The 16,597-nt window shown below is 41.5% G+C and overlaps 1 protein-coding gene across 1 annotated transcript in view; it reads left to right on the top strand.

Moving 5' to 3' along the window:
* Window positions 1-1,212: 1,212 nt before the first annotated feature.
* impg1a (interphotoreceptor matrix proteoglycan 1a) overlaps window positions 1,213-16,597 on the top strand; it is an 88,634-nt gene continuing 73,249 nt past the window's right edge. The window contains exon 1 of the mRNA XM_028604662.1: window positions 1,213-1,443. The gene's annotated coding sequence lies outside the window, so the exon portion shown is untranslated. The remainder of the gene's footprint in view (window positions 1,444-16,597) is intronic.

The following is a 16,597-nucleotide window of genomic DNA, read 5'->3' as shown; positions in this document are numbered from 1 at the left end:
TATGGAAGAAAGTAACCTTCAAATATCGACTCAAGATAATCGGTAGTCGTGGAGCTTTTTGGAGGTTAAACCAGGAAATTGGCAAACTTCATCAACAGAAAAGTGATTTGATTTACAGGTAAAGAGGGAAGCACAGTGCACAAAACATCAAACATGTCACCGGAAATGACAGATCTCTGCATCCAGGATAACCGGACTGAAATCAATCTTCAGCCTCTGTCACAAACCTGCAGAAACCTTTTGATTTCATGAAATCAAACAGAATGGAGGATTCTCAACCTCATTATGAATGCTGCTCTCAGCCTAAGATCTTTGCACAGAGATAAAGACACACAGGTAGATAGATAGATAGATAAATAGATAGATAGATAGAGTGTGCTGAGATGTCCTCTTACCACCACTGTGTAATGTATGACTCACTGAACTTATTATCACCAAAAGCCAGAAGACAATATCACTGGTACCAGGTTATTTTTAAACCTGCTCTGATTATCTTTCTTACCTGAAGGAATATTTAATTCCATATACACCCAGCTATAGATTGAGACACACTGAATATCCCTTCTTCACTGTGCCAAACATCTACAAAGAGAGTGGTGGACGTACCTTTAAATTGAAAGCCACTTCAGACTGGAATAGCCTGCCTGGGTCTCTAAGATCTAAGAGCTTTAGGAGTGTGAGTGCTTTATTGTTGTTGTCTTATGTCGCGAGGACCCCCTCGAAAACAACATGCTTCATCTCAAGGGGTTATCCTCCTAACAATACATTTCAAATTAAATAGATAGATAGATAGATAGATAGATAGATAGATAGATAGATAGATAGATAGATAGATAGATAGATAGATAGAAGACCATATTAATAAATAAATCTCCCTTACTTACATTTCTATTAGGGGAGACAATAAAAGTAAGCTTGACCCTAACCTGAAATATATTCCCTTCATCCCATGTGTATTTTCTTTACCTTTTTATTAACATCTTGCCACAAAGAGATTTTTAAAAAGATTTTTTTAAAAATCAAAAAAATGTCTTGTGTAACAATGTGATCTTGTAAAAATAGGTGGTTTGAACATTTTTTTATTACCTGAAATATTATTTTCAAAAAAATAAATTCACAATGATAAAAATGTAATTGCAAACTGCTGCAGCTGAATCATTAAAAAACATGCAGCCAGCAGGTGGCGACTCGCTAATTTACTTCACCTGGTAGGCTACCTGTTGTTGTCTGTTAGGTGTTTACCTGTCATGGATGCTTTGATAAGCTAAATAAGTGGACATTTGACGTTAATGTTCTTGTCAACTGTCAATAAAGTTTGTAAGTGGTTTATCTGTGACGTAACGTTCTGGAAGTTTCTCCCGTTGTGGATTTGGTTAATATTTCAAAAGGACATTGGATAACTTCATTTCTGCCACGATGATTCCTCTCTCAAAGCAAAGTTGTGTGAGTAATTTAAAAATTACATTTTAATTATCTTACTGTTTTCTGTTATTTATCAGTGTTGAAATGTCTTAAAACGTTTGTAATAAGGGTCGACTATAGCAGTTAATTACTGTATTTATATATTTGGTTAATAACCGTTGAGCTGCCGCTGTAAATGTTGCTGCGCGTTACCCGTAGTTCCATACACGGTTAACGTAACGTTAGCTAACTTACTTTAAAATCACTAGCTAGTTGAGTGGACTTCTAAAGAAGCTACATGACTTTATGCAACAAGGGTGGTTTTTCTTCCCATGATGTGATTAATGTACCCTCAATATTTGTGTTATTAAGAGATAAAGAGAGACGGAGAAAGTTCTGACGTGAAAGCGTTGGTTTCAGTCGTCGGCTCGGTGATAGAATGTGTGAGCGACCTTCTCGGGCTTGTTCGGGCTTGTTCGGACTGGATCGGAACGGTTCGTGCTGCGTCTGGCTAGGGTTGAAATGTCAGGCCTTTGCAAGACAAATAACCAGCGGTGGCAGAAGTATTCACATCCTTTACTTAAGTAAAAGTGCTAATCCCACACTGTAGAAAATCTTAATGTGTAAAGTAACTAGTAACTAAAGCTGTAACAAATGAATGTAGCGGAGTAACTAAAGTAACTAGTAACTAAAGCTGTAACAAATGAATGTAGTGGAGTAAAAAGTCCAATATTTCTCTCTGAAATGTAGCGGAGTAGAAGTACAAAGTGGCATGAAAAGAAAGTACAAGTACCTCAACATTTGGACACATAAGTACAGTACTGGAGTACATGTACTTAGTTAAAATCAAGCCACTGCAATTATCTGAGTACAATATTTAGGTACCTTAGCTATCCGTTTTTGGAATAAACAACTTCAGCACTAACCAGTTTTTTTCATAATATCAGTTAACCAATTGATTTGAATTGTTTTAATTATAATTTGTTAATGTGTTTTCACAGTTAAAAAAAGAGAGACATTTCGTGATACTGTTGTGGAAGTTTCTTTTGCAGCAGGAGTAAAGTTTTAAAGTTTGCTAAAGTGAAACAAATAGGTTTTTGTATTTTATTAAAAATATATTTGCAAATATAGGAGGATCATAGTTTCACAAAAAGCACATTCAGCTTTTTTTGTGGAAAAAGTTCTTCAAATGAGTGAACAGAAACACTAGGCTTATATGCATCTTCAGAGTGACAGCACACACGCACTTGGCTTATTATGACGCTACAATTCTTACAGGCAATCTGATACACATAAAAGACAAATGTAAAAACACGAGACCTCTTGGAGCCATCTCGCCTCCTCTTTTACCCCCCGCCCCACCCCAGTTACATCTCAACTGGCATGGGAAAAACTGAATAGGCAGTGGCCTTGTACCCATTTATCTGTTCAGACAAACTGTGCTCACATTATGTTCCAGACTTTGTGAATCAGATTCCTACATGTGGAAATGAGATAAACTCCCTTTCAGCATTTGTGAGAGAATTAAAGTAGAAATAAAACATAAAAATATAAGGAATTATGCTTAAATGTAATTTTGCCATTACAATACTATTACATTTCTTTCACGTAGAAATACTCAGTTTTAGTTTTTTTCAATCCACACTGACACCAAATTTTAAACTTCAGTGCCTTCATTATTCAACCTTTTTATATCTGGCCTTTTCAAAACAACATATTTCACCCAATATATTGCAAGGTTCTCCGTCATACGCGCTGTCGGGTATCGAGACATGTAGACGGATAAATCTCCCTTTCCAAATGTCAACTCTTCGAGGGCTAAGACGACCTTCTTTACACACCAATCACGATGGTTTTTTTTAAGGTTCTTTCAGCGTCTGTAAAGAAACCCTTTCATATACAGTAAGCATCAGGGTTGGTTGACGTTGACAACAAAGCCCAAAGTTGTTCTGATGATGTAAGGATGATGGAGGCTTTTTAAAATAGGGCTGCACAATTAATCGCAATTGCATCGAAATCCCAACATAGATAGACTAGTGCAATGTCCAAATCCCAGGGGAAGAGCGGGTGCCAATATTTATTTAAGTCAAATATTGTGTCAAATCATTCAGAATGAAGTGATTTGGTGCTGCAGAAACACCCCGGCATACAAACCATATCCTACAGACTAAAGAAAACCTCTTTCTTTGGTACAGACCCTTTCATAAAGCACACTATAAGCATTCTTAGAGAATATTTTTGGAGAGGTTTTACCCGGCCCCAAAAGGAAAATCACCAGCATCGTCTCACAGAGGGGGCAGGAAGTCAGTCTGACCACATTATCTCATCCCACCAGTAATCCCCATTTATCATACTTAACAAACTAGTAAAACGGCCCTAATGTGGTCGTAGTGAAAAGCTGACTCATTAGCAGGTCTGTCAGGTCATTTGTTGCTTTAATCGTGCTCATTGATAAAGTGGCAGAGACAGTTTCCCCCCCGCTAGACTATTCTTCATGTTGGACAAAGATTGCAGATTACAAGCCAGGGGGTGAAAGAAGGACTCCTATCCATTGTTTTCCTCTGGGTTTGTCGAAGACCTCAAGAAAACGTGATGTTATTCAAATATAAATCAAAAAAAACATTATTATTAACATCCGTGTCTAACATGTTGGAAAAGCTAGAGCAGATGATAAATAAATAACACTCAAAAAAAGCTTAAAGAGGCTGCCTGGGTAGCTCACCTGGTAGAGTGCGCGCCCATATATAGAGGTTTACTCCTCGACCCAGCGGCAGCAGGTTCGACTCCGACCCTGTGGCCCTTTGCTGCATGTCATAAGCTGCTTTCCGACCGGAGGGATTTTTGCAGTTCCTAGAACATAAAATTCCTAGAACCCTTTTTATTCTCGTGTTACGACTGGACCAATTTGGGGATTTTTAAGTTCCTCTGGCTGCAGTTCCTGTAACATCTTTCAGCTCCTACTTCAGGCCAGGGTCTTTTCAGCATAGGGACCTAGGTCAACGAGGGTCGTGTTTCCAGTACAGACGGACCAACGACGGGACAATTTTAACAGTTTTCGCCATCTTATTCATCACTAAATTCACTTCTGACAACGTTTTAGGCAAGAAATTAACTGTTAAGATTTCAAATATATTGGCAGCCTTGTGAAAATTGATGCGGAATTGACAATTTGCTTCAAATTTTTCGGAGTTGAGAAGCTCCATGAAGTGAGGCGACAGCCAGCAGGCGCCTGCCCCGGCCGCTAGCTCTTCGCTGGGCCAGTCCTGCTCGGAGACCCCGCTGTAAGCTGGAGGTCCCTCAGACCGGTCTCACACACACACACACACACACACACACACACACACCCCTGTAAGCTGGAGGTCTCTCAGACCGCTCTCCTAAATAAGAGGCTTTTATTTCGCCGTTTAAATATCACAACACATGTCCATCATAACGTTAACGGGAACCTGTGGTTAATGGTCTTTTTGGAGTTAAACTCCACAAGCATGGACACACACACACACACATACACACACACACACACACAAATACACACACACATACACGTCCACAGCCAGAGATACAAGAGATACCTGTTTCTCTACCCGTCTATATACATTAGATTTAGTATTTTTAGTTCATACTTTTTTTGGTGTATTTGTTTTCTGATTTTAACGCTATAAAGACCGTAGCCATGCTTGCATCCCTCCCTTACCCCTTCTATAGTCCTTATGGTCCCTCCCTTACCCCTCCTATAGTCCCTCCCTTACCCCTCCTATAGTCCCTATGGTCCCTCCCTTACCCATCCTATAGTCCCTATGATCCCTCCCTTACCCCTCCTATAGTCCCTATGGTCCCTCCCTTACCCCTCCTATAGTCCCTATGGTCCCTCCCTTACCCATCCTATAGTCCCTATGATCCCTCCCTTAGCCCTCCTATAGTCCCTATAGTCCCTATGGTCCCTCCCTTACCCCTCCTATAGTCCCTATGGTCCCTCCCTTAGCCCTCCTATAGTCCCTATAGTCCCTATGGTCCCTCCCTTACCCCTCCTATAGTCCCTATGGTCCCTCCCTTACCCATCCTATAGTCCCTATGATCCCTCCCTTAGCCCTCCTATAGTCCCTATAGTCCCTATGGTCCCTCCCTTACCCCCCCCTATAGTCCCTATGGTCCCTCCCTTAGCCCTCCTATAGTCCCTATAGTCCCTATGGTCCCTCCCTTACCCCTCCTATAGTCCCTATGGTCCCTCCCTTAGCCCTCCTATAGTCCCTATGGTCCCTCCCTTACCCCTCCCATAGTCCCTATGGTCCCTCCCTTAGCCCTCCTATAGTCCCTATGGTCCCTCCCTTACCTCTCCTATAGTCCCTATGTCCACTTGGCCAGTGTGAATGCAAATGGAAAAAACGTTATTGGGGGAGAGTAGTTAGTAGATCTGCTTAGAAGTGGACTTTTCCTAGAACTACGGTCCTGTAACTACTTGGTCAGAAAGCGGCTATTACCTCTCTCTCTCTCCCCTGTCATATCTTCAGCTGTCCTATAAATGGCCAAAAAGTTATCTTAAAATGAAAATAAAATCTTAAAGGTCCAGTGTGTAACATGTTTAGTTGTTAATCATCAAAATGTTGCCCATTCACCAACTTGTCCTTTTTCATGAATATTTACTACCTCCATCAATTCCAAGTATTCCTTTTGGCTTGAAATTATATATTTGTATTCGCATGAACTGGGTTAGACGCTCCATATTCATGCTCCATATTGATATACGTTAGCCTGTAAGGGACATACAGGACATACTGCTCCACCTTTTTGTGTGTGTGTGTGTGTGTGTGTGTGTGTGTGTGTGTGTGTGTGTGTGTGTGTGTGTGTGTGTGTGTGTGTGTGTGTGTGTGTGTGTGTGTGTGTGTGTGTGTGTAAGGGACATTCAGGACATACTGCTCCACCTTTCACGTTTTCTTTGTCACATGATAAACTCACAGGTGCTGCTAATTGGTATCGTAGCTTCCCGGCCCCGGCAAGTTCGAAGAAGGAAACATGGAGGACCACACATTCGAAATTAAACCCCCACCCCCCCGCCCCACCTGCCAAATACACACACATAAGTCTTCCACAAAGCGACGGAAAACACTGCTGTGTACTCAGTTTTAAAGCTATATTGCATAGTTTCTGTTCCCCCCCCCATGAGGAATTCTAAGTAATGACAACAACACTGCCGGCGCGTTCACATGATACAAGCCTTCCCTGATCACATTCATTTTCCTCTGAAATGTGGTGGAGAAAAACTGAAATGGAGACACTCCTATGAAGTGCATACAGTTTATTTATTACAGTATCATCCTGTGTGTGTTTAGAGTCTCATGCCCCAGTTGGGAGAGAGTGGCTGGTGTTGGGCTGCGCACACAAAGTGGGTTTTGCAGCGGCGGCGTGTAAACAGGCCTTTGGCTCTGCGTTTACTCTCTCTGCAGAATTTATTTCCATCTGATCTGTCGGGTTAATGCAGCCTGTGCATCTGGCTCGCTGCAAGTGTGCAGATAAGACCCAAGGGCAATTTATTGTCAAGCTAATCACTTTAAACTGTAAATATGGTGTGTGTATAAATTACAAATGATGTGCTAATGATAGAGCGCTCAGTCTCAATTACATCCTAATTGAGTTAATGAGACAACTATGTAGTTTTCTAACATTAGCTTTTCACTACCAACTTAGTTCACCCACCCAGGAACATTCACTGTGTGTCTCATGTTAAGGGGAACCTGAAAGCAGTTTAAGGGATGCACTAGTCTCGCTTTGCCAGACCTTCCTCCACAGCGCTGCGGAGTAGGGTCTGGCTAGTCCACACAGCATTCTGGGATGGGAAAACGTGCTCTGTTTTATTGGCATTTATTTAAACCAATCAGAATTATTTTGGGGGGTCTCTGGGGTCATTTGGCATCTCTTTGCAGTGGGTTTGTGTCTCTTTGTGGTAGTTTTGCGTCTCTTTTTAACATAATTTTCGGAGCGGTATTATTCTGTCCCTCTATGTTCAATAGTATTGTATTAATTCGCTGCCCCAAATGGCTCGGGTGCTGCATCTCAACCTTATAATGGCGGGGCAAACCCTGAGATGGTACAACCGCGCCCGGCAAAAATGCAGGTCTTTCCATTTAGTATGAATGCCTGCAGCAGAGTCCCGACGACGCTAATGTAAGCGGGAAACCGCCGAGGAGTGCAGGTGAACAGGTGACCGTGTCCTGCAACAACAAAGCAAAGTCGCTTCACCTCTTTTCTTTCTCTCCGCTGCCTTCATGTGTGGTCGAACGTGTGGTGTAACAGCTCTGTTTTTTTGTAAATGTAACAAATGAATAGAATGGCTAGATGTAGTAAATATCCACAACAGTGTTTATAGACAAGCTGCTTCGAAATATACCCTCTAATTCAAACGCACTAAACTGCATGTGAAAGATCAAATCAGTGGAAAAATACACTGCTAGAAAATAGTGAAAAACCGTAAAATATAATTCCATAGCCCGAGGTGAAGCATTCAGATTGCTTTTGTTATCTGACCAACAGTCCTAAGCCCAAAGTAATTCAGATTTGACAAGAAAAAACACATCAAATCCTCATATTTGAGAAGCTGGAACCAGTTTGCAGCAAGATTGTTTGGCCTGCACAGCTTTATATTTGATTCAAACTTGTGTAACAGCTCTGTTTTTGAATCCTGTCATGCCGCTGATGTGCCAACCTGTTCATTGTTCAAAGTGTCTTTCAGCTGATTTGGCATACATGATCTGTATCACGGGAGAACGCACGTCGCTGCAGAGGAAGCGTAACATGAAACAGCCGAGCCCATTGAAGTCCTCTGTTTCTGTACGAACCCCGAGGCATCGGAGCTGCAGGCTTTGCAAACATGTTTTTGACTTTTATATGAAGTCTTTTCAGTATGGCCACAAGAGGAATGAGCAGCGTTCTGATTCTCCTCACGGAAGGTCTCGCACAAAAAAAGCTAAAAGACAAAACTTGTTAAAGGTGCAATATGTAATATTGTATGTAATACTGGCAGCTAGGGTTAAAATAGTTACTGCACTACCAATTCAAAATACTGTAGAGTCGTCTCCCCCGCCCCCTCCTGCCCAGACTCGAAGTTCACGGAGGTTGAGAATTACGGCAACAATCGCTAAACACACTGCAAACTCACAGTCCTCTCTTTCCGATTTACAGCCCCCCTCTCGTGGCTTAAAATAACTCACCGTTGTTGGCTCCAGCCGCTGAAGAGGCTACAGGCTGTAAACAGCCATGGGCTGCTTGCCTGGTCCTCCCGGTAACGTTAACAGTTAGGAGGGTTAGCATGGCGGCATTAGCCAGGACCGGTCGGGATCACTTTACTGGCTATGTCTCAATTGTTTTTGAGAGTAACCAACTCGGGTACTCTAGCTATATAATTCTATGTGAGTACACAAATGTTGAAATGACAAAAAATGCCCATCCCTAGTAGCTGTGATAAATTAGCCTGAAGCTAATGCTTACATGTTCAGGAGAAAATAAGCCAACTCTGTGTCCTTTTGGGATCTAAGCTGTCTCCATCTTTCAAATACATCTCCAATATTTACCAGGGAGTTGTTACGTCTCTGGTCACGCAACTGTTAGAAACATGCTGTTTTCTTTTTTTTAATGTCATGTAGAATCTATCTCCGTTGATCGTTTGTTTGTTTGCTGCTTTCATGGCTGTACTACCGTTACAGCTGTAGCGTGCTGGGTTTACGTTTTTACAGGTATATCTGGCAACCCGGCCTGGCTGTCAAACTGGGCCGTTGATAACACACAGATCAAAACATAAACATAAATTCCGTCACGGAATGTAAATTTCAAAAAGAAAAAATACTGACATTAGCATTGTTGTCAGAAAAAATAGTATTTCAGTTTAACATGTTTCCTTAATATCAGATGAGGCATTGGTGTCATTTTTGGATTTATTACAGTACAAATATTACATATTGGACCTTTTAAAGGTCTCATGGTAAGACAATTTAACTTTATGAGTTTTTTTAACATTAATAGGAGTTCCCCCAGCCTGCTTATGGTCCTCCAGAGGCTAGAAATGGTGATAGGTGTAAACCGAGCCCTGGGTATCCTGCTCTGTCTTTGAGAAAATGAAAGCTCAGATGGACCAATAAGGAATCTTCTCCTTATGAGGTCTTAAGGAGCAAGGTTACCTCCCCTTTCTCTGCTTTGCCCACCCAGAGAATTTGGCCCACCCATGAGAGAGAGAGACATCATGGCTTTCAAACGAGCAAAGTGGCAGTTGGTCAAGGCCACCATGTCATGGGACCTTTAAAGAAGTCCACCGTTAATCCTTGGATCTGAGAAAAGTCTTTCAGTTAGTTTGATGCTTTTTTCATTGTTATGCGCTTTACACAATCATTTTGCATAAGTGCTGCCAAAAACTCGGGTGCTGCACCTAAGACTTATAATGGTAGGGGAAACCCTAGTCTCGCATTGTCAGACCTTCCTTCACAGCGCTGCGGAGGAGGGTCTGGCTAGTCCACACAGCATTCCGGGATGGGATGAAAACATGCTCTGGTTTATTGGCATTTCTTTAAACCAATCACAATCGCCTTGGCCGGTGCTAAGCTCCGGACGGAGCCACGGTGCCTCTGCTAAATAGTCTCGGGAAGGAACTAGTTTTGGTGGAACATGTGTACGTTCAAAAGTAGTTTTAGTCGTGGAACAGAAAACTGAGATTGGACAGATAGTCTAGCTAGCTGTCTGGATTTACCCTGCAGAGATCTGAGGAGCAGTTAACCATAGTCCTCACAAATCCACCTGAGGTTAGAACGCCAACACAAAGAAAGAGGAAGGGGACGGACATCTGGCCGAAAAAAGGGACATCGGGGGGGATTTCTGGCGGCACCGGAGCAATCCCGGAAGTTGAACATAGTGGGTATAGACTAGGAAAACCCTGCTCACATGGTGCGAGGACTTAACATATGATGCAACAATAGACACATCAAATACGTACAAACCGTTCAATCTGACTGTCCAGTCCGTCGTCTAACTTCAGGTGCCATTTTCTTTTATATTCATCAATAATAACACCAAAACAAAAGGTGGGCGGTGCACGATCACGGAGGACTTGTATCAATGGACGCGCCGGAATTAATCATTAATTGCGACAGAAACTACGCACTATAGCTTTAAGAATGTAAATCATGAATGGATTATTCTGTAAACACATAATTTGGAAGAGTTGATCAACAGCAGGTTCAGCTCAACAGCGGTAGAATGTAACTAAGTACATTTACTCCAGTATTGTACTTAAAGGTCCAATGTGTGGGAATTTCTCCCGTCTAGCGTTGAGATCCTATATCACAATCAACTCTCTCGCACCACCCAGTTCAGAGTAGGTATTACAGCTACGGTAGCCTTCACGCTTCAAAAAGTCAGTCTCTTGCTCTTTTCAAACTCCTTTTCTCTTTTTCTTGGCGAAGAAGAAGACTCCTGTTCCTGAAATTTGGATTTTGAATACGTGTGGTCCTCCATGTTTCCTTCTTCAAACTAGCCAGTGGCCCGGGGAGCTACGATACTCGTTAGCAGCATTAGCAGCACCTGTGAGTGTATCATGTGACCGAGAAAACGTGAAAGGCGGAGCAGTATGTCCTGAATGTCCCTTACACACACACACACACACACACACACACACACACACACACACACACACACACACACACACACACACACACACACACACACACACACACACACACACACACACACACACACACACACACACACACACACACACAGGTGGAGCAGTATGTCCTGTTTGTCCCGTACCGGCTAACGTATTTCAAGATGGCACATGAATAAGGAGCGTCTACCTCAGTTCATGCAAACGCAAATGTAAAATTTCAAACCACAACAACAAGTTGGTGAACGGGCAACACAGATTTTGATGATTAACAACTAAACACGTTACACACTGGGACTTTAAGTCCAAATGTTGAGGTACTTGTACTTTACTTGAGTCTTTTCATGCCACTTTCTACTTCTACACCACTACATTTCAGAGAGAAATATTATACTTTAGTTACTCCACTACATTCATCTGTTACAACTTTAGTTACTAGTTACTTTACACATTAAGATTCCTGCACACAGAACACATGTAGTTTATAAAATCTGATGTTTGATTCTAAAGTAAACTAGCCGACAATATAACGACCTACAAGTCACGCTGAGATGATTAGACCATTAAACACACAACTGGTTGGATCCTTTACTCCTTCTACAATGGGAGGATTGTTCTTTATTTTTAATACTTTAACTACATATTCCTGATGATCCTTTCAGACTTTTACTTAAGTAACATTTCCAATGCAGTACTTTTATATTAGTACTTTTACTGCAGTAAAGGACCTGAATCCTTCTTCCACCGCTGCAGATCAGAAACAGGGATTTGTCTTGTAACCCGTCTGTGTTGTTGTTGTTGTTGGAGGAGGAAGGAGAGACGGCTGCGGGGTAGACGGGAAGGATTATTTTTAACGGTGAAAGGTTAAACGGAGAGGCTCGACAGACTAAATTAACTGGATTATCTGTCATTCTCGTCTGCAATGCCGGTGGGGACAACCCTCAGACTCATTTCACCTGTAGACAGGTTTTGCTCCCTTGACAAAAAGACATAAATTACTAATTTTAAACGGACCAAAGTGAACTACTGTTTGGAATTTAAAAAAGGGAATATATGTAACATGATCAGCCCTCAAGCTACATATTAAGACTAAGCCGTTCTAGCAGGTAGCACATCCATTTGAATACTAAATCAATTCTCCCATTTTATTAAACTGCCTGCAACCCTAGATACATATTCCTGCATATCATTTCTTTTTTCATTTCCGTTTTTGTCAGATGCCTTTGGCAATAATATGGCTGTGGAGTATTTAATCAAATGTCAAAGTTATGTACTTTCAGCTTTGAGGCTGTTTTAAAAATACTTACTTAAACATAATATAATGATAACTGAAGCCGGATTTCCGGTGTCCCTGAGAGGCTTTCTGCTTTGTTAGATAAAACAGCTGAGAGGGAGAGAGGAGAGATTGGCAGGCAGAGCCAAATGTGAAGTGTTATCACTGAGAACCATGACCGTGATGCACCATTAAATACCACAAAACTCCACAAGAAATGCACAACAAAGGACCATAAAGTATAATAACTGTTCTGCTAACTGAACCATAAAGAACTATGATGAAGCACAAAAACCAGAGGTGTAACTAAAAGCCCAGACACACAAACCAGACGGCCGACCCTCGGCAGAAAAGCCAGTCGGACTGATCAGTCTCCCCAAGTCGGTCCAAAAAGTTCCTCAGAACACACCAAAGAGACGAGACGTAATACGTCTCCATAACAGAAGGCAGCGCTAATCTGTATTGTCGCCCAAAAATGAAAACCGGCAGCTGATTGGACGAAAGCGCCACGTGGGTCTGGCTTCTCCAGAAATTCAAAGCCAGACTGGCATGGCGGCTCGTTCAGAATACGATCTCATATTGTACTAAAATAGTTCACCGAAACGTGTTTCTGAGAACATTTCAAGAGAGAAATAGGCCGTGCAGTTGCTGAATCTGACTTCATTTTAGATCAACAAAGGTTTAAAAGATTTTCATCAGATTTTGAGAGACTCTAGTCATGCTCCTCCAGCTCCCTGTTTCCCGGTTAGCTCTCCACCAATCAGATGGGTCATTTGAGTCCTGTGATTATACATGTCAAATCGGCCAAAATGAAGGCCGAGGGCCCCTCAGACGGACGACGGCACGGAACACACTAAACAGACTCGAGTTACTGACCTCACCAGACTGTCCGACGGCCGATTATCAGCTTGGTGTGTCTCGGGCTTAAGACTTTACGAACAATGATGTGAAGACATTATGTAAATCGCTGTGGAGTAAGGTTTGGCTACAACACAGTTGCATTCTGGGACAGGAGATGTTCTGGGTTGTTTGCATTTCTTTAAACTAGAGATGGTCCGATACAATTTTTTGCTTCCCGATACCGATTCTGATACCTGAACTTGCGTATCGGCCGATACCGAGTACTGATCCGATACCAGTGTGTCATATATTTTATTATGTTTTAACAGCTGTATACTACTATCCCTGTATGGATGTGATATGATTTCTATCTCTGTTGTCGGTGTGGTTCAGGTTAAACTCTTTGTGAAACATGAACAAACACAAACAATGAATGCCCCAGAACTTTCTTTTATTATCCAGTTTGACAGTCAGTTATAACGGGAAAATAACATAAATAAACTACTTTAACGTAGATTTTCTTTAGGGCTTTATTACGTGGTATTGGATCGTTGCATAAACTCCAGTACTTACCAATACCGATACCAGCGTTTTAGGCGGTATCGGAGGCGCTAGCGATATCGGAACATCTCTACTTTAAACCAATCACAATCGTATTGGGCGGCGCTAAGCTCCGGACGCAGCGACGGTGGCTCTGCAGAATAGTCTCGAGAAGGAACTTGTTCTGGTGGAACATTTTTACCCCGCAAAAGAAAACTCCACATCCAATATTAAATGAAGTGAACTGTTGACACAATACAGTAACGTGACCTATTTAAATGAGCTGATACATGGTTCAACCTCATTGGCTCTTACAGAGCACAGCAATCCCACCAATCGGTCCCAAAAACCTCCCAGTTAGAGAGGAAATGACCTAAACGTAGTCTTTGTAAATCTTTACAATCATTCCCTGTAAGAACCAAGCAGGCCTGTCTTGTTGCACGATCCAAATATTCTTCAAAACCTGATATTTTCAGCGTGTAGCTCTATAGCTCAGGTTTGATGTTGTTCTCCAAAGAGAAGTGAGTTTGAGAGTGGAAACACAGGGAGAGGAACGGGTGGGACGGGATCTCATGCAATTATCCAGATAATATACTTCAGTTGATCCAGACTACTAGTGGCACAACCACCCACGGCTAGTTCTGCTAATCCTATGAATACAACTACTACTACTACTACTACTACTACTACTACTACTACTACCACTACCATTACCACTACTACTACTTAATGCTTTCTCTTGGGGAACCTACTGGAATTGTTGGGTCTTTGTAAATTATAGAGTGTGGTCTAGACCTACTCTATTTGAAAAGTGTCCTGAAATAACTCTTGTTATGATTTGATACTATAAATAAAATTGAATTGAATACTACTACTACTACTACTAGTACTAGAAGTGCTGCTGCTGTTCCTGTTCAACACATGAGGGAGTAAAACAAACAACAGATTTGGACAGTCAACCAGCCACCGGATTAGAGATTAAAAGCATTTTCTAATCTTCTTTTGCTATTGCCAAACTTGGTGATGTCTGAGCTTCAGCTGACCTACTGTACAATAAGTTAATGCCCACAACTTTCCCCCCAACAAGTCGCTTGTTGGTGTCCATCCTCACTTCACAGAATCTCAGGGTACCAAACAACAAAACCCCCAAAACACCAGCAATAAAATGTCTATTTTCTCTGTGGGAAACAACATGGGAGGCACCCTGTGAAGAGAGTAAATCCTAAATCTTATTTCTGCTGCAAATCCTCAAAGAGACTCACTGGCCCCTCAAACCCTCCTCCATATTTCATCATGATCCTCCTCTGGGAATCAGTTCGAGTGTTGAAATGTGGTGTGAGAAGAGTTCATTCTGTCAAAGAGCTACGTGGGTTATATTACAGCTGTGCAATTAATCCAATTTTGATTGTGACTTCGGCTCCTAACAAAACACAAAAACAATGCAATTGAGAAAAACTTTTCTTTTTTGCACATTACATTTTGCAACTAAACTCTTATTTTGTCTAGTGTTCTGAATGAATGTGTTCGCCCCTCCCAAAGGCTAAACCCACTCGGCCAACATTTAATTATAATTTTTACCTGGTCCTCATGAGCACCTCGGTGTTTTCCCTGGCTTTGTGGAAGACTTAGGTGCGTGTATTTGACGAGGGGTTTAGACGTCCTTTCTCAAGAAAATGTTAAATTTTTCAACATTTTGTGTCTCTTTGTGGGTTTCTGCGTTTCTTTGTAGTCGTGTTGGGTCTCTTTTTGGTCCTTTCTGTTTTCTTTAGCCTAAGTCTTGTTTTGTGTCTCTGGGGTTATTTGGCGTCTGTTTGTGGTCGGTTTGTGTCCCTTTGTGGTAGTTGTGCGTCTCTTTTTCACATCATTTTGTAGCATTATTATTATCACCATATCTGTGTCTAAAACATTGGAAAATCTAGAGAGGATTATAAATAAATAACACTCAATAAAACTAAAACTAGCCCCTCACCCCTTCCCAACAAAGCTATGCAATCAAAATCCTTAACTCTCCCAATACACACAGGAGCAGCAGCATTATGTTATATATATATATATATATATAATATGACATATAATGTTCACAGATGAACTATAAGATCCTGACAGTTTTTCAGTAAAAAAGTTGGAAAGGAAAGAAATGTGACTGCACATAAAATACAGTATCATCAACATATAAGAACAAACTTACATTTATAAACTGCTAAATATTACGACAATGTACATGTGTGTAAATAATATTCATCTTAATTTCCCCTGTACCCTTTATTTCCTCTCTCTGATCTAAAATGATGATTCCTAAAACAAAACAATACATATTTTACACATACTATAAGGGCCAGATTTATCTTAGAAAAGGGTTCTTGTCTTTCTGTAACAAACATCATTATGTCTGACGCTTCCTCTGGGACTTGAAGCCTGCGATGGCATAAGCTTTTGGATTTACGAGATTTGTAACAAAAGCATGAAAGTACGGGAAACAGGGGATTTAAGGATCCATTTATTCCTCAGAGCCAGACTCCAATGTCACAGTGTATGTGTGGAAACAGCAAATTATAACCGGATCATAAAGCCTTTTTAAAATGACTAGTGCGGGCGCCCGGATAGCTCTGTTGGTAGAGCAGGCACCCATATATAGAGGTTTACTCCTCGACGCAGCGGCCATGGGTTTGACTCCGACCTGCAGCCATTTGCTGCATGTTATTCCCCCCCCCCCTCTCACTCTCCTTTCATGTCTTCAGCTGTCCTACAAAAAATAAAGGCCTGAAATGCCCAAAAAATAATCTTTAAAAATGACTAGTGCAGTGCTCCCGTTTAGGGCTCATGACTGTAAGGAATGGGCCGATTGCTTGGTTCCCAGTATTGAGTCCCCTTTTTTTTCCCGCACGGAAGACAAACACACACAC

Source organism: Perca flavescens, chromosome 18, assembly GCF_004354835.1.
Source record: "Perca flavescens isolate YP-PL-M2 chromosome 18, PFLA_1.0, whole genome shotgun sequence".
Lineage (NCBI taxonomy): Eukaryota > Metazoa > Chordata > Actinopteri > Perciformes > Percidae > Perca > Perca flavescens.
This window is presented reverse-complemented; position numbering and strand designations above follow the sequence as displayed.